The 22,998-nt window shown below is 47.3% G+C and overlaps 9 non-coding genes across 9 annotated transcripts; all 9 read left to right on the forward strand.

Annotated features, from left to right (window-relative positions):
* The first annotated feature begins 1,408 nt into the window (after window positions 1–1,408).
* On the forward strand, window positions 1,409–1,480 carry TRNAD-GUC (transfer RNA aspartic acid (anticodon GUC)). Its single transcript has one exon. It is a non-coding gene; the product is annotated as a tRNA-Asp (tRNA).
* A 1,136-nt stretch (window positions 1,481–2,616) lies between these two features.
* Window positions 2,617–2,688, forward strand: TRNAD-GUC (transfer RNA aspartic acid (anticodon GUC)). The gene has a single exon. It is a non-coding gene; the product is annotated as a tRNA-Asp (tRNA).
* Window positions 2,689–3,990: 1,302 nt separating this feature from the next.
* On the forward strand, window positions 3,991–4,062 carry TRNAD-GUC (transfer RNA aspartic acid (anticodon GUC)). Its single transcript has one exon. It is a non-coding gene; the product is annotated as a tRNA-Asp (tRNA).
* A 1,136-nt stretch (window positions 4,063–5,198) lies between these two features.
* Window positions 5,199–5,270, forward strand: TRNAD-GUC (transfer RNA aspartic acid (anticodon GUC)). The gene has a single exon. It is a non-coding gene; the product is annotated as a tRNA-Asp (tRNA).
* A 2,510-nt stretch (window positions 5,271–7,780) lies between these two features.
* TRNAD-GUC (transfer RNA aspartic acid (anticodon GUC)) lies at window positions 7,781–7,852 on the forward strand. The gene has a single exon. It is a non-coding gene; the product is annotated as a tRNA-Asp (tRNA).
* A 9,209-nt stretch (window positions 7,853–17,061) lies between these two features.
* On the forward strand, window positions 17,062–17,133 carry TRNAD-GUC (transfer RNA aspartic acid (anticodon GUC)). The gene has a single exon. It is a non-coding gene; the product is annotated as a tRNA-Asp (tRNA).
* Window positions 17,134–18,436: 1,303 nt separating this feature from the next.
* On the forward strand, window positions 18,437–18,508 carry TRNAD-GUC (transfer RNA aspartic acid (anticodon GUC)). Its single transcript has one exon. It is a non-coding gene; the product is annotated as a tRNA-Asp (tRNA).
* A 1,629-nt stretch (window positions 18,509–20,137) lies between these two features.
* On the forward strand, window positions 20,138–20,209 carry TRNAD-GUC (transfer RNA aspartic acid (anticodon GUC)). Its single transcript has one exon. It is a non-coding gene; the product is annotated as a tRNA-Asp (tRNA).
* Window positions 20,210–22,130: 1,921 nt separating this feature from the next.
* On the forward strand, window positions 22,131–22,202 carry TRNAD-GUC (transfer RNA aspartic acid (anticodon GUC)). Its single transcript has one exon. It is a non-coding gene; the product is annotated as a tRNA-Asp (tRNA).
* The last annotated feature ends 796 nt before the right edge of the window (window positions 22,203–22,998 follow it).

Below are 22,998 nucleotides of genomic sequence, written 5' to 3' on the forward strand. Positions count from 1 at the left end.
AAGTGCCTTACAATTTGTCGAAGCTCGCAGCCATTCCTCGATAGTATAGTGGTTAGTATCCCCGCCTGTCACGTGGGAGACCGGGGTTCAATTCCCCGTCGGGGAGAGCTGGCATTTTTTAACATCATTTTTTCCACTCACGTTCTGTCACGTGATTTCCACCAATAATTAAATAAGCAGTGCATCTCAAAACACCTGTCAATTTCATATCAAGCATATAATCACATGTAATAAATTGAGATTACATGTGATTATATATGTGTACAACAAAGCGCAGACTGTCTCAACGGGCGACTGCTCATCTGATCACGGCTGAGTGTCCTTAGGGGTGGCTCGGGGCTCTAGTTTGGGCCCTATCTGTTCGGCCTGTATTTGCTACCGCTGGGCCACAGTTTTTCGTCTTCATGGCTTAAATCTACACTTTTATGCTCACGACTCAGATTTATCTTAAGACTATGATTGACACCAAAGTTGTAGTTTCCGTTGTCTTGCTGAGGTCAAGTCGTGGATGCACCTAAACTTTCTTAAATTAAATTGTGATAAGAGAGAGATTATGTTTTTGAGCTCTCCACATCAATTGCGTTCATCTTTCTGGTTTTAGTGTGGCCATGTACGGGAGTGTGAGGTCAGAAACGTGGGTGTTAGCCTCAACCCCAGTTTGACATTTGAAGCTCACGTACGTAATATTACCCAAATCTAGTGCTGTCCCTTACTGGTGCCGAGAGGCTGGTGCATGCCTTTATATCATCTAGGTTGGATTACTACAATGCCTTGCTTGAATGGGGCCTGGTCCTCCACTAGGTCGACTCGGCCTCAAACTAGTACCTGGTGTGGTGTGTAAACAATGCCAGTGGGGAGACAAAGGCGGCCGGGCGTGGCGCTGGCCACTCACCCCCTCGTGTGCCGTGCCGGCCTTGATATGCGCTGGTAACTAACAGCACTTGCCCCAACAGTCCGTTAAGGCTATTCGGGGGATCTTTGCTTTTGTGCAATTGTGGTGACTCATTGCCCCTCTTCCGACGACGAACTAGCATCAGGATCGAAGGTAAGTGAAATAAAACATTTATTTGTTACTTTGTTTTATTTACTATACAGTGTTACATGCAAATGTACACTTTTTGACAATGCTTTCCTTTTTTGTTGAACGAAAACATTTTATAACAATGACCATACGGGCATTTAAATATAGTGCATTACTGTGGTCCAACTTACGAAGGGGTCTAAGGAACGAATTGGTTTCGTAACCCGAGGGGTGCCGGTGATGTAACGGAATATTTTATCTTGAAATTTCAACATTTATTCAGAGCCCCAGGTGACATTAGCATTATGAGGGTTCAATAATATCTTAAGGGAGAGCGTTCCAGATGTCTGCAGAAGTGCCTTACAATTTGCCAACCCTCGCAGCCACTCCTCGATAGTATAGTGGTTAGTATCCCCGCCTGTCACGCGGGAGACCGGGGTTCAATTCCCCGTCGGGGAGAGCTTGACTTTTTTTCATTATTGTTTCCACTGAATAATAATTTGAAGTTTTCGTGACTGCAGGGATCAATTCTATTTGGTTCTTTCGGTAAAGTCACGTAGGTATAAAATGAAATGCATTAAATCACGACGTTTCGGGCGCAACACAATTTATTTTATTTTATACTTACGTGACTTTACCGAAAGAACCAAATAGTATGTTTCCACTGAGTTTCAACAAGCGTAACATTTGCTGTGGGTCTCAAAACACCTGTCAGTATTATACCCAGCATATAATCACGTGTAATTTCACTTTTTTACATGTTATTATTTCCTGGGTGTACTATTGTTCATTTGTTAAGGTTATAAATGATTTACTTATTGCCGATTCTGGTGCATTGGCTATCTTGATACTTCCGGATCTGAGTGCTGCTTTTGATACTGTTGATACGTTTACGTTGTTAAATCGTCTTGAGCCTTCGGTGGACATGTCAGGGACTGCTGCTATTTGTTGGCTCATGCCATACAACAAAGAGTAGTCTGTCTCAACGGGCGACTGCTCACCTGGTCACGGCTTAGTGTCCTTAGGGGTGGCTCGAGGATCTAGTTTGGGTCCTCTGTTGTTACTTAATGTTAATAGCTCAGCTTATTTGAGAGTATATTGAGTAGTTTGAGTACATTGATTATATTGATGTAGTTTAAACTTAGTTTTTTCACATCGGTTTATTGTATGGTAGTTGGGTAGTTGCAGTTCTTTAGCGTCAATTTGCTCAATTCCTCTGTTGATATGTAAACTCCTTTGTCAAGGTTCTCTCCTCATCCCACCCAGCTTAAAAATACGCTGCCAAGCTCAGCAGTGTTCATTGGGACGCTGTCTTTCTGACAGCTTTGTTCTTCACCTGAGGACGGCTGCTTGTGTTGTGGCCAAAACGTCGTGAGGATTTTATTTTATTATGTTTTATTTTTCTTTTTTTTATGATTTCCCTTCTACGTGACTGTACCGAAAGAACCAAGAATAGGAATGTTTTTTCTTGAAGTTTCAATATTTATTCAGAGCCCCAGGTGACATTAGCAAGATTAGGGTTCAATAATATCTTCAGGGAGAGCGTTCCAGATGTATGCAGAAGTGCCTTACAATTTGTCGAAGCTCGCAGCCATTCCTCGATAGTATAGTGGTTAGTATCCCCGCCTGTCACGCGGGAGACCGGGGTTCAATTCCCCGTCGGGGAGAGCTGGCATTTTTTAACATAATTTTTTCCACTCACGTTCTGTCACGTGATTTCCACCAATAATTAAATAAGCAGTGCATCTCAAAACACCTGTCAATTTCATATCAAGCATATAATCACATGTAATAAATTGAGATTACATGTGATTATATATATGTACAACAAAGAGCAGACTGTCTCAACGGGCGACTGCTCATCTGATCACGGCTGAGTGTCCTTAGGGGTGGCTCGGGGCTCTAGTTTGGGCCCTATCTGTTCGGCCTGTATTTGCTACCGCTGGGCCACAGTTTTTCGTCTTCATGGCTTAAATCTACACTTTTATGCTCACGACTCAGATTTATCTTAAGACTATGATTGACACCAAAGTTGTAGTTTCCGTTGTCTTGCTGAGGTCAAGTCGTGGATGCACCTAAACTTTCTTAAATTAAATTGTGATAAGAGAGAGATTATGTTTTTGAGCTCTCCACATCAATTGCGTTCATCTTTCTGGTTTTAGTGTGGCCATGTACGGGAGTGTGAGGTCAGAAACGTGGGTGTTAGCCTCAACCCCAGTTTGACATTTGAAGCTCACGTACGTAATATTACCCAAATCTAGTGCTGTCCCTTACTGGTGCCGAGAGGCTGGTGCATGCCTTTATATCATCTAGGTTGGGTTACTACAATGCCTTGCTTGAATGGGGCCTGGTCCTCCACTAGGTCGACTCGGCCTCAAACTAGTACCTGGTGTGGTGTGTAAACAATGCCAGTGGGGAGACAAAGGCGGCCGGGCGTGGCGCTGGCCACTCACCCCCTCGTGTGCCGTGCCGGCCTTGATATGCGCTGGTAACTAACAGCACTTGCCCCAACAGTCCGTTAAGGCTATTCGGGGGATCTTTGCTTTTGTGCAATTGTGGTGACTCATTGCCCCTCTTCCGACGACGAACTAGCATCAGGATCGAAGGTAAGTGAAATAAAACATTTATTTGTTACTTTGTTTTATTTACTATACAGTGTTACATGCAAATGTACACTTTTTGACAATGCTTTCCTTTTTTGTTGAACGAAAACATTTTATAACAATGACCATACGGGCATTTAAATATAGTGCATTACTGTGGTCCAACTTACGAAGGGGTCTAAGGAACGAATTGGTTTCGTAACCCGAGGGGTGCCGGTGATGTAACGGAATGTTTTATCTTGAAATTTCAACATTTATTCAGAGCCCCAGGTGACATTAGCATTATGAGGGTTCAATAATATCTTAAGGGAGAGCGTTCCAGATGTCTGCAGAAGTGCCTTACAATTTGCCAACCCTCGCAGCCACTCCTCGATAGTATAGTGGTTAGTATCCCCGCCTGTCACGCGGGAGACCGGGGTTCAATTCCCCGTCGGGGAGAGCTTGACTTTTTTTCATTATTGTTTCCACTGAATAATAATTTGAAGTTTTCGTGACTGCAGGGATCAATTCTATTTGGTTCTTTCGGTAAAGTCACGTAGGTATAAAATGAAATGCATTAAATCACGACGTTTCGGGCGCAACACAATTTATTTTATTTTATACCTACGTGACTTTACCGAAAGAACCAAATAGTATGTTTCCACTGAGTTTCAACAAGCGTAACATTTGCTGTGGGTCTCAAAACACCTGTCAGTATTATACCCAGCATATAATCACGTGTAATTTCACTTTTTTACATGTTATTATTTCCTGGGTGTACTATTGTTCATTTGTTAAGGTTATAAATGATTTACTTATTGCCGATTCTGGTGCATTGGCTATCTTGATACTTCTGGATCTGAGTGCTGCTTTTGATACTGTTGATACGTTTACGTTGTTAAATCGTCTTGAGCCTTCGGTGGACATGTCAGGGACTGCTGCTATTTGTTGGCTCATGCCATACAACAAAGAGTAGTCTGTCTCAACGGGCGACTGCTCACCTGGTCACGGCTTAGTGTCCTTAGGGGTGGCTCGAGGATCTAGTTTGGGTCCTCTGTTGTTACTTAATGTTAATAGCTCAGCTTATTTGAGAGTATATTGAGTAGTTTGAGTACATTGATTATATTGATGTAGTTTATACTTAGTTTTTTCACATCGGTTTATTGTATGGTAGTTGGGTAGTTGCAGTTCTTTAGCGTCAATATGCTCAATTCCTCTGTTGATATGTAAACTCCTTTGTCAAGGTTCTCTCCTCATCCCACCCAGCTTAAAAATACGCTGCCAAGCTCAGCAGTGTTCATTGGGACGCTGTCTTTCTGACAGCTTTGTTCTTCACCTGAGGACGGCTGCTTGTGTTGTGGCCAAAACGTCGTGAGGATTTTATTTTATTATGTTTTATTTTTCTTTTTTTTATTATTTCCCTTCTACGTGACTGTACCGAAAGAACCAAGAATAGGAATGTTTTTTCTTGAAGTTTCAATATTTATTCAGAGCCCCAGGTGACATTAGCAAGATTAGGGTTCAATAATATCTTCAGGGAGAGCGTTCCAGATGTATGCAGAAGTGCCTTACAATTTGTCGAAGCTCGCAGCCATTCCTCGATAGTATAGTGGTTAGTATCCCCGCCTGTCACGCGGGAGACCGGGGTTCAATTCCCCGTCGGGGAGAGCTGGCATTTTTTAACATCCTTTTTTCCACTCACGTTCTGTCACGTGATTTCCACCAATAATTAAATAAGCAGTGCATCTCAAAACACCTGTCAATTTCATATCAAGCATATAATCACATGTAATAAATTGAGATTACATGTGATTATATATATGTACAACAAAGAGCAGACTGTCTCAACGGGCGACTGCTCATCTGATCACGGCTGAGTGTCCTTGGTGGTGGCTCGGGGCTCTAGTTTGGGCCCTATCTGTTCGGCCTGTATTTGCTACCGCTGGGCCACAGTTTTTCGTCTTCATGGCTTAAATCTACACTTTTATGCTCACGACTCAGATTTATCTTAAGACTATGATTGACACCAAAGTTGTAGTTTCCGTTGTCTTGCTGAGGTCAAGTCGTGGATGCACCTAAACTTTCTTAAATTAAATTGTGATAAGAGAGAGATTATGTTTTTGAGCTCTCCACATCAATTGCGTTCATCTTTCTGGTTTTAGTGTGGCCATGTACGGGAGTGTGAGGTCAGAAACGTGGGTGTTAGCCTCAACCCCAGTTTGACATTTGAAGCTCACGTACGTAATATTACCCAAATCTAGTGCTGTCCCTCACTGGTGCCGAGAGGCTGGTGCATGCCTTTATATCATCTAGGTTGGATTACTACAATGCCTTGCTTGAATGGGGCCTGGTCCTCCACTAGGTCGACTCGGCCTCAAACTAGTACCTGGTGTGGTGTGTAAACAATGCCAGTGGGGAGACAAAGGCGGCCGGGCGTGGCGCTGGCCACTCACCCCCTCGTGTGCCGTGCCGGCCTTGATATGCGCTGGTAACTAACAGCACTTGCCCCAACAGTCCGTTAAGGCTATTCGGGGGATCTTTGCTTTTGTGCAATTGTGGTGACTCATTGCCCCTCTTCCGACGACGAACTAGCATCAGGATCGAAGGTAAGTGAAATAAAACATTTATTTGTTACTTTGTTTTATTTACTATACAGTGTTACATGCAAATGTACACTTTTTGACAATGCTTTCCTTTTTTGTTGAACGAAAACATTTTATAACAATGACCATACGGGCATTTAAATATAGTGCATTACTGTGGTCCAACTTACGAAGGGGTCTAAGGAACGAATTGGTTTCGTAACCCGAGGGGTGCCGGTGATGTAACGGAATGTTTTATCTTGAAATTTCAACATTTATTCAGAGCCCCAGGTGACATTAGCATTATGAGGGTTCAATAATATCTTAAGGGAGAGCGTTCCAGATGTCTGCAGAAGTGCCTTACAATTTGCCAACCCTCGCAGCCACTCCTCGATAGTATAGTGGTTAGTATCCCCGCCTGTCACGCGGTAGACCGGGGTTCAATTCCCCGTCGGGGAGAGCTTGACTTTTTTTCATTATTGTTTCCACTGAATAATAATTTGAAGTTTTCGTGACTGCAGGGATCAATTCTATTTGGTTCTTTCGGTAAAGTCACGTAGGTATAAAATGAAATGCATTAAATCACGACGTTTCGGGCGCAACACAATTTATTTTATTTTATACCTACGTGACTTTACCGAAAGAACCAAATAGTATGTTTCCACTGAGTTTCAACAAGCGTAACATTTGCTGTGGGTCTCAAAACACCTGTCAGTATTATACCCAGCATATAATCACGTGTAATTTCACTTTTTTACATGTTATTATTTCCTGGGTGTACTATTGTTCATTTGTTAAGGTTATAAATGATTTACTTATTGCCGATTCTGGTGCATTGGCTATCTTGATACTTCTGGATCTGAGTGCTGCTTTTGATACTGTTGATACGTTTACGTTGTTAAATCGTCTTGAGCCTTCGGTGGACATGTCAGGGACTGCTGCTATTTGTTGGCTCATGCCATACAACAAAGAGTAGTCTGTCTCAACGGGCGACTGCTCACCTGGTCACGGCTTAGTGTCCTTAGGGGTGGCTCGAGGATCTAGTTTGGGTCCTCTGTTGTTACTTAATGTTAATAGCTCAGCTTATTTGAGAGTATATTGAGTAGTTTGAGTACATTGATTATATTGATGTAGTTTATACTTAGTTTTTTCACATCGGTTTATTGTATGGTAGTTGGGTAGTTGCAGTTCTTTAGCGTCAATATGCTCAATTCCTCTGTTGATATGTAAACTCCTTTGTCAAGGTTCTCTCCTCATCCCACCCAGCTTAAAAATACGCTGCCAAGCTCAGCAGTGTTCATTGGGACGCTGTCTTTCTGACAGCTTTGTTCTTCACCTGAGGACGGCTGCTTGTGTTGTGGCCAAAACGTCGTGAGGATTTTATTTTATTATGTTTTATTTTTCTTTTTTTTATTATTTCCCTTCTACGTGACTGTACCGAAAGAACCAAGAATAGGAATGTTTTTTCTTGAAGTTTCAATATTTATTCAGAGCCCCAGGTGACATTAGCAAGATTAGGGTTCAATAATATCTTCAGGGAGAGCGTTCCAGATGTATGCAGAAGTGCCTTACAATTTGTCGAAGCTCGCAGCCATTCCTCGATAGTATAGTGGTTAGTATCCCCGCCTGTCACGCGGGAGACCGGGGTTCAATTCCCCGTCGGGGAGAGCTGGCATTTTTTAACATCCTTTTTTCCACTCACGTTCTGTCACGTGATTTCCACCAATAATTAAATAAGCAGTGCATCTCAAAACACCTGTCAATTTCATATCAAGCATATAATCACATGTAATAAATTGAGATTACATGTGATTATATATATGTGTAATAAAAGACTTGACCACGATCTCTGGCTCAGTGTCCTTTATTCGGTCCGTACTGCGTTCCCACACGGCTGTCTCTCTTATTCTCTCAGTGCTGGTTCCGATGTCACTCCAGTCACCATCAGCAGCCCCGCTGCTGTTCTTGTCGCTCTTGCAGCCCCACAGCAGCTCCGCTGCTGTACTCTCACACAGCTCCCTTGGCTGTTCCTGCTGCAGCTCTGACAGCCTCGTGCTGTCTCGCCTTCTCGTCGCTCCTGCGACTCTTGGCAGCCACCCCGCTGCCCCTCACACACAGCCTTACTGCCTATCTCTATCTGCAGCTTTACACCTTCCAGTAGCTCCCTACTGTTCCCGGGGTTGGCCCCCGCTTCGACGGTGCCCCCTCGGCTCGTACGCCCGCATGGCCCCACACCTTTCCATTCACACCCCGACTGCCTTCTCTTTCCGGTTTACCCGCTTAAGGACCCCAACCTTTCACCCACGTCACCTGGCTCCGCCTCCTCGTGACGTCACATCCGGAAGGTCGCTTTCGCCCGCATTACACCACCCTCCCCCATAGAAAAAACCCAGCCGACCTCGGCTGAACAATACCAAAGCGTAATGCGGTGAACCGACCTTCCCCCTTAAAGGACACTAAGCATGCAATATAACAACAAGAACAACAACACAAGTAACATCGACGAACGTACGAAAGCATGCGATAAATACGACGGCAAGAACAAGAACAATAACAACATACAATCAACGAAACGTAAGCGATTTGGAACGAGTGCGGGTCGCCGGCCCGTCCCGGACGGTCGGCGGCCCACTTGTAGAACGGGGACGCGATGGAACACGAGGAATGACAGGGGGTAATTCCCCTGCTGCGATTGGAAGTCCACCGACGTCTCGTGTCCCTGACGAATCAGTCTTGGTCGTATTCCGCGAATGCGCCTGCAGCGGGGTCGGAAGGGTCGCCGGGCTTGAAGGTCCCGCAGCCCTGGCAGGCGCCCTCGGAACAGGCCCACTCCTCCCCCGCGGTGTCACGGTCGGCCTGTCTGGAACAGGTACGACAGGCGCTCTAGCCAGATCAATGGACGCAGGCGGGGAAGAGTCAGAGTCAGCAGCAACAGACCCCGGCAAGGCAACATTGGGAGATGACGCATCACGTAGGGGAGCAACATATGGTTTTAACCGCGACGTATGAACAAACCAACGGCGAGACCCAATCTGAACGCGCGCCGACTGTGGATTGGGAACCTCAATGAGGCGCACAGGACCATGCCAAGGTTTGTGCAATTTAGGAGAGGTCCCCGGCCGCACCTGCGGGCAATGGAGCCAGGCCAGGTCTCCCACCTTCCAGGGGCACTCCCCCTCAGACCGCCGAGCATACCGCTCGTTCCGGGCCTGGGCTTTGGCCGTAGCCACGCGGGCGTTTTCCCGCGCCTCCGTAACCCGGCGAACCGTGTCCTGAATGTATTCAGGGAGTGGTTTACGAGGTCCCTTCACCCCAGTACCCAATTGCACATCCACCGGAGGCACGTTTTCCCGACCATACATAAGATAAAACGGCGAATACCCTGTAGCCGCATGGGGCGTCATCCTGTACGCCGAAAGCACTCCGGGGATGTGCAGATCCCAATCTGATTGCTGTTCACTCACAGTATGGCAAAGCATGGCAGACAATGTCCTGTTCAGCCGCTCAACCATACCATCCGTCTGCGGATGGTATGGAGATGTCCGTATTTTCTTAGTCCCAAGGCCTGCGCACACTTCAGCCAATAATTTAGAAGAGAAATTTCGGCCCTGGTCCGTGAGGAGTCTCTCAGGCGCCCCCTTGTCCATAATGTACCCAAACAAAAAGGCGTCGGTGATGGCCGCGGCCGACTGATTGGGCAACGGCCAGGCCATCGGCCAACGGGAGAGATACTCAACCCCTACCAGCAAATATTTATTTCCCCTCGCCGATGGTGGGAAGGGTCCCAATATGTCCAGTGCCACCAATTCATTGACTCGAGACACCTGAATCGACTGGAGAGGCGGCACGTAAGGATGTTTAGGCGGCTTACGCCGGGCGCATTCAGGGCACGCGCGCACGTGCCTTACGACATCTGTCGCCATGCCGTGCCAAAAATAATGACGTTGTAACGTCAACAAAGTCTTCTGCACCCCTAAATGCAATAGTGTGTCACAATGGAGAGTTCTAATCAACTCAAATCGCAAGGACGTTGGTACCACCACACGCCAGCTTTCCTGGAACCTTTCTTGCCACATAAGCAGACCATCTCGGAGAGCGGTTCGCGGCCCCACAGCCGAACTCGGACTCCCATTGTCCCTCATAGACCGCTTCCGCATGGACAACAACGACTCGTCCATCATTTGTTCCCGAATCCAGACAGACCGCGGCAGATTCAAAACCCCATCAGTCGGTCCCGGTTCCATCGGAGTATCCGACTTCCCGACAGCCAACGTAAGCGGCTGAGGGGGGTTCAGAATCGGCGAACACCTATGCGTCCCCGACGCACATTTACAAGGGGCGCGCCCTGGTAATCTGGAAAGTGCGTCAGCGTTCGCATGGCGCACTCCCTTCCGATGTTGAATTTGGAAGGAAAATTCCTGCAGCGTGTCCAACCAACGTGCCCACTGTCCCGATGGCTGGTCCATTTTGAGTGCATATTGCAAGGCCGCATGATCCGTACGCACAATAAACGAACGACCGTAAAGGTACGGTCGAAATTGGCGTAGGAAAAAAACAACCACCAAAAGTTCTCTACGAGTGACACAGTAGCGTGTTTCCGCAGGCGACAAGACTCGGCTACCATACGCCACGACGCGCTCTACGCCCCCTTTAGACTGTGATAATACCGCCCCAATACCTGTGTCACTCGCGTCCGTATCAAGAATGAAAGGGCGATCAAAATCGGGATAATCCAATGTCGGGGCCGTAGCCAATAGATCACGCAGACTCCGAAAGGCCGCCTCTTCCGGCTCTCCCCAAACAAATTTCCGTCCTTTACCCGTAAGGAGATGCAAGGGCCTCGCAATCGTCGCAAACCCCGGCACAAATCTTCGGTAATACGAGGCAAATCCCAAAAACCGCCGAACATCCCCCACGGAGGCCGGAGTCGGCCAATCCCGGACGCACGCCGTCTTTTCCGGATCCGTGGACACCCCCTCTGCACTCACAATGTGCCCCAAATAACGGACGGACCGTTGCAGTAGGTGGCATTTCTTTGGTTTGAATTTCAAATTGGCAGAGCGCATCCTCGTGAACACTGTCTCCAGCCGCGTTAAATGTTCCTCGAATGTGCGGCTGAACACAATAATATCGTCCAAATATATAAGACACGTCTCCCACTGCAACCCCGTCAAAACGAGCTCCATCAACCTTTGAAACGTAGCAGGGGCCGCATTCAATCCCATCGGGAGGCAGTTGAATTGAAATAACCCCTGCGGCGTACGGAATGCGGTTTTCTCCCGTGAGGACTCGTCAAGGGGAAGCTGCCAAAATCCCGAAGAGAGGTCCAGTGTGGAAAAGAACTTAGCCCCCGACAATGCGTCAAGGGAGTCGTCCATACGCGGCAGGGGGTACGCATCTGCCACCGATATCTTATTCAATTTCCGGAAATCAACACAAAATCGCAAGTTGCCATCCTTTTTCTTAACCAAGACCACAGGAGCGCCCCATGGGCTGTTAGATGGCGATATAATGTCCGCAGCCAACATGTCTTCCACCGCCCCCCGAACGTGTTCTCGCTCCGCTGGACTCATCCGATGCGAATTTAACCGAATAGGGGCAGCGTCGCCCGTCTCAATGTGATGGGAAAGCAACGATGTGCGTCCCAAATCCAAATCGTCGGAGCTGAACACATCCGAATACGTCAGCAACAATTTACGCAGCGCATCACGTTGCCCCACGGACAGGGAAGAATTTTCGTCACATAAGGTAGCGATCCAACGATTATCCGAACCCCTTGGCTCGGAAACACCAGCGACCACTCCCCGGCGATGCGGACAATCGTGCGTCGCAAACGCCGTAGTGGCATGTGCCACAACCGTACCGGCCGGAACACGGATGTTTTCCACCCCCGCATTAAGCACCTGTAAAACCGGTAATTGATCCGGCCGGACGATGGTCTGTGCCCCAACTAACGCCAATCCTGTTGTTATCGTGGCGGATGGCGACAACAAGACCCCTACTGCTCCTAGCCGATTGGGCAGGGGCTTCCGATACCGCAAGGGTATAAGCATCTGTGAACCAGGTGGGATGTCCACAGATGCGACGGACAGCGCCTGCACCTGTACGGCCGAAGCAGGTCGCCCCCAGGGCGACGGCAGAAACGAGATTCGACGGCCCCCCGGCAATTCAATACAATTCTCATTGATTTTAATCAAAATGGGCATCTTAGCCAAAAAATCCGTGCCTAGTAAGCAAGGAACCGCCAAAGATCTCGATATTAACACAACGCCCGAAGCCGACATATCCCCTATAGATATCTTAGCATCCACCTGGCCCACAATACCCATACTACCCCCGTTCGCAGCGACGCAAGACCCATAAACCGGACGCACAGCCCCCGGCGGAATGCCCAACAGATGGAAAATGACATCCGATATAATAGTCGCAGACGCTCCCGAGTCGACCAAAATGCGCACGTCCACACCTTGTATAGACCCCGGTACAGTGGACGAACCCGTAGCGGCCGCGACAACTCTCCGTGCCAATTTGCGCCACTGCGTAACTGAATGACAAGGCCCCGTCGATGGCCTTTCTTTAACAACAACAATAGGATCGCGCAACAAAGGTGGTGGGTGAGGTGTAAAGCCTTGCCGAGTGTCTGGTGCGTGCCGACATGCCTGTTTCGGAGGTTCCTTGGTCGGCTTGTCCGGTGTTGTGGGCTCCTGCTGCGGCGGACCCGGGAAGCGGGCCCAGCAATCCTTGGCGTAATGGCCCCTACGGCCGCAGCGGAAGCAATCGGCCTCGTTGCGCCGAAGCGCAGGTCTTGCATCCCGGCGGCCCCGTTCCGATGGCGTAGCGCGCGGCCCCGGCCTTCCGCGTCCCGACCATGGAGAGGAGGCGGCCGTCAGCTCCCGAGGACCCCGCTCATCCGGCACATAGATCGCCCTTGTGGGGTCCCACCCCATCGCGCCTCCTTCCTTGACGGGCCCACCCGTCCATGCCGCCACTTGCTTCCAGCGACGGAGATTAAACTGCGCATCCAGACACTTTGCTGCCGCCCGGGACGTGAGCTTCTCATGCCCACACACAGGCATGGGGATCCCCAGATCCCGAGACAGCTCCAGCATTTTTCCCAATATGAGAGGCTCGAGCAGATCCTGTGGCGTGTCAGGATATGCTGCCATGGCCAGCTCCAACACCGCACCCCTGAACGCCACGGGCGATTCTTCGGGTGCTCGTTGTCGTTGAGCGAATCGCCGATGCGCGTCGTCAGGTGGCTCATAGGCGTCGGCCATTTCCTCAAAAACTCCACATAAAGTCTTCTTCTTATCGGCCGTTATGGAACGGAAAAATCGAACAGATTCGTCGTCCAGTAGAGTCGGCAACACTTCCAAAGCCTCCGCATCGGTCCATCTTGCTGAACGAACCGCCGCCAAAAATCGGCAGGCGAAAGCGCTCCAATCGCCCCCGATAGAGAATTCCTTAACTGTAGTAAGGTGGCGACTCCGACTCCTCTTTACGCCGTCTTCCAATGATGGTTGTTCTGGAGGCAAATTCAAAATGGCGTCGGCCCGCGGCGTGGCCAAGATGGCGGTTTGGCGCCGCGGAGCGCGCAAGATGGCGTCTTCTTGCCGCGTGGCCAATGGCGGCGGCAGGGCAGGCAACGTGGCGGCCCGTGGAGCACCTTCTCGTTCCGTCGTCGTCCTTGGCGTAACGAGGTGACATAGATGCGCCAGGACGTCCTTGAGTGTCTCCAGTTGTTCTGCCACCTGTTGCCATCTTTGATCAGCGTCCGATGTTGTTGACGGATCCGCCATCGCGCCGACATCTTCCACGCCCGTCCCCGTGCTCGCCTCAGCAGGGCTCTCCTCCACCACCCCAGCAGAATCCGTGGTCGGAGGGAATTCGTCGTCGTCGGACGAAGAAGCCGATGCTGGCGCCGGGGGAATTTTCTTCCTTACTTGCTTAGACATGCCGTTTCACTTCTGACCCCAGTGTAATAAAAGACTTGACCACGATCTCTGGCTCAGTGTCCTTTATTCGGTCCGTACTGCGTTCCCACACGGCTGTCTCTCTTGTTCTCTCAGTGCTGGTTCCGATGTCACTCCAGTCACCATCAGCAGCCCCGCTGCTGTTCTTGTCGCTCTTGCAGCCCCACAGCAGCTCCGCTGCTGTACTCTCACACAGCTCCCTTGGCTGTTCCTGCTGCAGCTCTGACAGCCTCGTGCTGTCTCGCCTTCTCGTCGCTCCTGCGACTCTTGGCAGCCACCCCGCTGCCCCTCACACACAGCCTTACTGCCTATCTCTATCTGCAGCTTTACACCTTCCAGTAGCTCCCTACTGTTCCCGGGGTTGGCCCCCGCTTCGACGGTGCCCCCTCGGCTCGTACGCCCGCGTGGCCCCACACCTTTCCATTCACACCCCGACTGCCTTCTCTTTCCGGTTTACCCGCTTAAGGACCCCAACCTTTCACCCACGTCACCTGGCTCCGCCTCCTCGTGACGTCACATCCGGAAGGTCGCTTTCGCCCGCATTACATATGTACAACAAAGAGCAGACTGTCTCAACGGGCGACTGCTCACCTGATCACGGCTGAGTGTCCTTAGGGGTGGCTCGGGGCTCTAGTTTGGGCCCTATCTGTTCGGCCTGTATTTGCTACCGCTGGGCCACAGTTTTTCGTCTTCATGGCTTAAATCTACACTTTTATGCTCACGACTCAGATTTATCTTAAGACTATGATTGACACCAAAGTTGTAGTTTCCGTTGTCTTGCTGAGGTCAAGTCGTGGATGCACCTAAACTTTCTTAAATTAAATTGTGATAAGAGAGAGATTATTTTTTTGAGCTCTCCACATCAATTGCGTTCATCTTTCTGGTTTTAGTGTGGCCATGTACGGGAGTGTGAGGTCAGAAACGTGGGTGTTAGCCTCAACCCCAGTTTGACATTTGAAGCTCACGTACGTAATATTACCCAAATCTAGTGCTGTCCCTTACTGGTGCCGAGAGGCTGGTGCATGCCTTTATATCATCTAGGTTGGGTTACTACAATGCCTTGCTTGAATGGGGCCTGGTCCTCCACTAGGTCGACTCGGCCTCAAACTAGTACCTGGTGTGGTGTGTAAACAATGCCAGTGGGGAGACAAAGGCGGCCGGGCGTGGCGCTGGCCACTCACCCCCTCGTGTGCCGTGCCGGCCTTGATATGAGCTGGTAACTAACAGCACTTGCCCCAACAGTCCGTTAAGGCTATTCGGGGGATCTTTGCTTTTGTGCAATTGTGGTGACTCATTGCCCTTCTTCCGACGACGAACTAGCATCAGGATCGAAGGTAAGTGAAATAAAACATTTATTTGTTACTTTGTTTTATTTACTATATAGTGTTACATGCAAATGTACACTTTTTTGACAATGCTTTCCTTTTTTGTTGAACGAAAACATTTTATAACAATGACCGTACGGGCATTTAAATATAGTGCATTACTGTGGTCCAACTTACGAAGGGGTCTAAGGAACGAATTGGTTTCGTAACCCGAGGGGTGCCGGTGATGTAACGGAATGTTTTATCTTGAAATTTCAACATTTATTCAGAGCCCCAGGTGACATTAGCATTATGAGGGTTCAATAATATCTTAAGGGAGAGCGTTCCAGATGTCTGCAGAAGTGCCTTACAATTTGCCAACCCTAGCGGCCACTCCTCGATAGTATAGTGGTTAGTATCCCCGCCTGTCACGGGGGAGACCGGGGTTCAATTCCCCGTCGGGGAGAGCTTGACTTTTTTTCATTATTGTTTCCACTGAATAATAATTTGAAGTTTTCGTGACTGCAGGGATCAATTCTATTTGGTTCTTTCGGTAAAGTCACGTAGGTATTAAATAAAATAAATTGTGTTGCGCCCGAAACGTCGTGATTTAATGCATTTTATTTAATACCTACGTGACTTTACCGAAAGAACCAAATAGTATGTTTCCACTGAGTTTCAACAAGCGTAACATTTGCTGTGGGTCTCAAAACACCTGTCAGTATTATACCCAGCATATAATCACGTGTAATTTCACTTTTTTACATGTTATTATTTCCTGGGTGTACTATTGTTCATTTGTTAAGGTTATAAAATATTTACTTGTTGCCGATTCTGGTGCATTGGCTATCTTGATACTTCTGGATCTGAGTGCTGCTTTTGATACTGTTGATACGTTTACGTTGTTAAATCGTCTTGAGCCTTCGGTGGACATGTCAGGGACTGCTGCTATTTGTTGGCTCATGCCATACAACAAAGAGTAGTCTGTCTCAACGGGCGACTGCTCACCTGGTCACGGCTTAGTGTCCTTAGGGGTGGCTCGAGGATCTAGTTTGGGTCCTCTGTTGTTACTTAATGTTAATAGCTCAGCTTATTTGAGAGTATATTGAGTAGTTTGAGTACATTGATTATATTGATGTAGTTTATACTTAGTTTTTTCACATCGGTTTATTGTATGGTAGTTGGGTAGTTGCAGTTCTTTAGCGTCAATATGCTCAATTCCTCTGTTGATATGTAAACTCCTTTGTCAAGGTTCTCTCCTCATCCCACCCAGCTTAAAAATACGCTGCCAAGCTCAGCAGTGTTCATTGGGACGCTGTCTTTCTGACAGCTTTGTTCTTCACCTGAGGACGGCTGCTTGTGTTGTGGCCAAAACGTCGTGAGGATTTTATTTTATTATGTTTTATTTTTCTTTTTTTTATTATTTCCATTCTACGTGACTGTACCGAAAGAACCAAGAATAGGAATGTTTTTTCTTGAAGTTTCAATATTTATTCAGAGCACCAGGTGACAGCAAGATTAGGGTTCAATAATATCTTCAGGGAGAGCGTTCCAGATGTATGCAGAAGTGCCTTACAATTTGTCGAAGGTCGCAGCCATTCCTCGATAGTATAGTGGTTAGTATCCCCGCCTGTCACGCGGGAGACCGGGGTTCAATTCCCCGTCGGGGAGAGCTGGCATTTTTTAACATAATTTTTTCCACTCACGTTCTGTCACGTGATTTCCACCAATAATTAAATAAGCAGTGCATCTCAAAACACCTGTCAATTTCATATCAAGCATATAATCATATGTAATAAATTGAGATTACATGTGATTATATATATGTACAACAAAGAGCAGACTGTCTCAACGGGCGACTGCTCATCTGATCACGGCTGAGTGTCCTTAGGGGTGGCTCGGGGCTCTAGTTTGGGCCCTATCTATTCGGTCTGTATTTGCTACCGCTGGGCCACAGTTTTTCGTCTTCATGGCTTAAATCTACACTTTTATGCTCACGACTCAGATTTATCTTAAGACTATGATTGACACCAAAGTTGTAGTTTCCGTTGTCTTGCTGAGGTCAAGTCGTGGATGCACCTAAACTTTCTTAAAATAAATTGTGATAAGAGAGAGATTATGTTTTTGAGCTCTCCACATCAATTGCGTTCATCTTTCTGGTTTTAGTGTGGCCATGTACGGGAGTGTGAGGTCAGAAACGTGGGTGTTAGCCTCAACCCCAGTTTGACATTTGAAGCTCAAGTACGTAATATTACCCAAATCTAGTGCTGTCCCTTACTGGTGCCGAGAGGCTGGTGCATGCCTTTATATCATCTAGGTTGGGTTACTACAATGCCTTGCTTGAATGGGGCCTGGTCCTCCACTAGGTCGACTCGGCCTCAAACTAGTACCTGGTGTGGTGTGTAAACAATGCCAGTGGGGAGACAAAGGAGGCCGGGCGTGGCGCTGGCCACTCACCCCCTCGTGTGCCGTGCCGGCCTTGATATGAGCTGGTAACTAACAGCACTTGCCCCAACAGTCCGTTAAGGCTATTCGGGGGATCTTTGCTTTTGTGCAATTGTGGTGACTCATTGCCCCTCTTCCGACGACGAACTAGCATCAGGATCGAAGGTAAGTGAAATAAAACATTTATTTGTTACTTTGTTTTATTTACTATATAGTGTTACATGCAAATGTACACTTTTTTGACAATGCTTTCCTTTTTTGTTGAACGAAAACATTTTATAACAATGACCGTACGGGCATTTAAATATAGTGCATTACTGTGGTCCAACTTACGAAGGGGTCTAAGGAACGAATTGGTTTCGTAACCCGAGGGGTGCCGGTGATATAACGAAATGTTTTATCTTGAAATTTCAACATTTATTCAGAGCCCCAGGTGACATTAGCATTATGAGGGTTCAATAATATCTTAAGGGAGAGCGTTCCAGATGTCTGCAGAAGTGCCTTACAATTTGCCAACCCTCGCAGCCACTCCTCGATAGTATAGTGGTTAGTATCCCCGCCTGTCACGCGGGAGACCGGGGTTCAATTCCCCGTCGGGGAGAGCTTGACTTTTTTTCATTATTGTTTCCACTGAATAATAATTTGAAGTTTTCGTGACTGCAGGGATCAATTCTATTTGGTTCTTTCGGTAAAGTCACGTAGGTATTAAATAAAATAAATTGTGTTGCGCCCGAAACGTCGTGATTTAATGCATTTTATTTAATACCTACGTGACTTTACCGAAAGAACCAAATAGTATGTTTCCACTGAGTTTCAACAAGCGTAACATTTGCTGTGGGTCTCAAAACACCTGTCAGTATTATACCCAGCATATAATCACGTGTAATTTCACTTTTTTACATGTTATTATTTCCTGGGTGTCCTATTGTTCATTTGTTAAGGTTATAAATGATTTACTTATTGCCGATTCTGGTGCATTGGCTATCTTGATACTTCTGGATCTGAGTGCTGCTTTTGATACTGTTGATACGTTTACGTTGTTAAATCGTCTTGAGCCTTCGGTGGACATGTCAGGGACTGCTGCTATTTGTTGGCTCATGCCATACAACAAAGAGTAGTCTGTCTCAACGGGCGACTGCTCACCTGATCACGGCTGAGTGTCCTTAGGGGTGGCTCGGGGATCTAGTTTGGGCCCTATCTGTTCGGCCTGTATTTGCTACCGCTGGGCCACAGTTTTTCGTCTTCATGGCTTAAATCTACACTTTTATGCTCACGACTCAGATTTATCTTAAGACTATGATTGACACCAAAGTTGTAGTTTCCGTTGTCTTGCTGAGGTCAAGTCGTGGATGCACCTAAACTTTCTTAAATTAAATTGTGATAAGAGAGAGATTATGTTTTTGAGCTCTCCACATGAATTGCGTTCATCTTTCTGGTTTTAGTGTGGCCATGTACGGGAGTGTGAGGTCAGAAACGTGGGTGTTAGCCTCAACCCCAGTTTGACATTTGAAGCTCACGTACGTAATATTACCCAAATCTAGTGTTGTCCCTTACTTGTGCCGAGAGGCTGGTGCATGCCTTTATATCATCTAGGTTGGATTACTACAATGCCTTGCTTGAATGGGGCCTGGTCCTCCACTAGGTCGACTCGGCCTCAAACTAGTACCTGGTGTGGTGTGTAAACAATGCCAGTGGGGAGACAAAGGCGGCCGGGCGTGGCGCTGGCCACTCACCCCCTCGTGTGCCGTGCCGGCCTTGATATGAGCTGGTAACTAACAGCACTTGCCCCAACAGTCCGTTAAGGCTATTCGGGGGATCTTTGCTTTTGTGCAATTGTGGTGACTCATTGGCCCTCTTCCGACGACGAACTAGCATCAGGATCGAAGGTAAGTGAAATAAAAAAATTATTTGTTACTTTGTTTTATTTACTATACAGTGTTACATGCAAATGTACACTTTTTTGACAATGCTTTCCTTTTTTGTTGAACGAAAACATTTTATAACAATATAGTGCATTACTGTGGTCCAACTTACGAAGGGGTCTAATGAACGAATTGGTTTCGTAACCCGAGCAGTGCCGGTGATGTAACGGAATGTTTTATCTTGAATTTTCAACATTTTTTCAGAGCTCAAGGTGACATTAGCAAGATTAGGGTTCAATAATATCTGAAGTGAGAGCGTTCCAGATGTCTGCAGAAGTGCCTTGCAATTTGGCGAAGCTCGCAGCCACTCCTCGATAGTATAGTGGTTAGTATCCCCGCCTGTCACGCGGGAGACCGGGGTTCAATTCCCCGTCGGGGAGAGCTGGTGTTTTTTAACATGATTTTTATTTTATTTTTTTCCACTCACGTTTATTATTACTTACCAATGCTTGCCGTTCACTTCTGTCACATGATTTCCACCAATCATTAAATAAGCAGTGGATCTCAAAACACTTGTCAGTTTTATATCAAGCATATAATCCAATGTAATAAATTGAGATTACATGTGATTATATATATACAACAAAGAGCAGTCTGTCTCAACGGGCGACTGCTCACCTGATCACAGCTTAGTGTCCTTAGGGGTTGCTCGGGGCTCTAGTTTGGGCCCTCTGTTGTTCAGCCTGTATTTGCGACCGCTTGGCCACAATTTTTAGTCTTCATGGCTTAAATATACACTTTTATACTTACGACTCACAGATTTAACTGAAGACTATGACTGACACCAAAGTTGTAGTTTCCGTACTACATCACGTTGTCTTGCTGAGGTCAAGTCGTGGATGCACCTAAACTTTGTAAATTTAATTGTGGTAAGAGAGAGATTATGTTTTTGAGCTCTCCCCATTAAGTGCGTTCAAGTTTCTGGTTTTAGTGTGGCCATGTACGGGAGTGTGAGGTCAGAAACGTGGGTAATATCCTAGACCCCGGTTTGACATTTGAAGCTCACGTATGTGTAGTGAGTTCAGGGAGACGACGACGGAGTTGAGGCACACTCTTTTTATTAACTCAGGGTCAGACACAATAGTTGAAGGGGTAACGGCCCCTTCACCCGTACTAGCTGGGAAACCACCCCTAGTACTAAGTCCCCTGTCCTGTTCCCAGTCCTCCTCTAATAGGCTACGGGAGGCTGTCTGATCTGGCCCTGGTAAGCACAGATCCCAGCACCCAGCTAAGCCGACCTTGCCCTTACAAGAGCAGAGGTCCGGAAGCTCTTGGGCCGCGCCGCTGGCTTACCCAGCTCGGCCCTGACAAGGGCAGCGAGACAGGGGAGTCCCAGGGCCTAATCTGCCGGTCTTCAGACTTCACTGGTCAGCTTCTTGTTCAACTGGCCCCGAGCTCTCTGGCTCCCCGCCTTTTATAGGGATCCCCTCGGAGGGGCGGGGTTATGGGGGATCACAAAGCCCCCATGGCCCCCAGTGGTTACGGATGCGGACGTCGGTGCAGACACCCGTGTGTGTGGGTGCAGACATCCCTGTGTTTCCTGTCCGCCTTTTCTCCCGTAATAACCCCTAAATATGTAATATTACCCACATCTAGTGCTGTTCCTTACTGGTGCCGAGAGGCTGGTGCATGCCTTCATACCATCTAGGTTGGATTACTACAATGCCTTGCTTGAATGGGACCTGGGCCTCCACTAGGTCGTCTCGGCCTCAAATGAGTACCTGGTGCAGTGTGTAAACAATGCCAGTGGGGAGACAAAGGCGGCCCGGCGTGGCGCTGGCCACTCATCCCCTCGTGTGCCGTGCCGGCCTTGATATGAGCTTGACACTAACAGCACTTGCCCCAACAGTCCGTTATGGCTATTCGGGGGATCTTTACTTTTGTGAAATTGTGGTGACTCATTGCCCATCTTCCGACGACGAACTAGCATCAGGACTCAATGTAAGTGAAAATGAAAGTGTTTTATTTGATTTACTATACAGTGTGTTACATGCAAATGTACATGTTCTTTTACAATGCTTCCCTTTATTGTTGAACGGAAACACATTTTATAACAATTACCGTACGGCCATTTAAATATAGTACATTACTGTGGTCCAACTTACGAACGGGTTTCAGGAACGAATTGGTTTCGTAACCCGAGGAGTGCCGGTGATGTAACGGAATGTTTTATCTTGAATTTTCAACATTTTTTCAGAGCCCCAGGTGACATTAGCAAGATTAGGGTTCAATAATATCTGAAGGGAGAGCGTTCTAGATGTCTGCAGAAGTGCCTTACAATTTAGCGATGCTCGCAGCCACTCCTCGATAGTATAGTGGTTAGTATCCCCGCCTGTCACGCGGGAGACCGGGGTTCAATTCCCCGTCGGGGAGAGCTGTTTTTTTAAACGTGATTTTTTTTTCCACTCACGTTTATTATTACGTACCAATGCTTGCTGTTCACTACTGTCACATGATTTCCACCAATCATTAAATAAGCAGTGGATCTCAAAACACTTGTCAGTTTTATATCAAGCATATAATCAAATGTAATAAATTGAGATTACATGTGATTATATATATACAACAAAGAGCAGTCTGTCTCAACGGGCGACTGCTCACCTGATCACAGCTTCGTGTCCTTAGGGGTTGCTCGGGGCTCTAGTTTGGGCCCTCTGTTGTTCAGCCTGTATTTGCGACCGCTTGGCCACAATTTTTCGTCTTCATGGCTTAAATCTACACTTTTATACTCACGACTCACAGATGTGTCTTAAGACTATGGGGTCGTCCATAAATGACGTTACGCGATTTTGGCCGATTTTTTACCACCCCCCCTTCCCCCCTCGTCACGCGGCGTCACAAAAAGTCAGACCTTCTTCAAATATGACGTCACAAAGCTTTGCCCCCTCAAACCATATTTCCATTTTGAAAATAAAACATGCTTCAAATCATCTTCTTGGTTATTTCGGTAAAGTCACGTAGAAGGGAAGTAATAAAATAATAAAAATAAAACATAATAAAATCAAATAATTCTCACGACGTTTCGGCTACAACGCAAGCAGCCGTCTTCAGGTGAAGAATGAGACACTGCCAAGCTAGGAACTTATATATAAACTCAGCTTATATATAAGCTCCTAGCTCCTAGCTTGGCAGTGTCTCATTCTTCACCTGAAGACGGCTGCTTGCGTTG

The sequence above is a fragment of the Lampetra planeri genome, chromosome 50 (assembly GCF_965212315.1).
Source record: "Lampetra planeri chromosome 50, kcLamPlan1.2.h2, whole genome shotgun sequence".
NCBI classification, from domain to species: domain Eukaryota; kingdom Metazoa; phylum Chordata; class Hyperoartia; order Petromyzontiformes; family Petromyzontidae; genus Lampetra; species Lampetra planeri.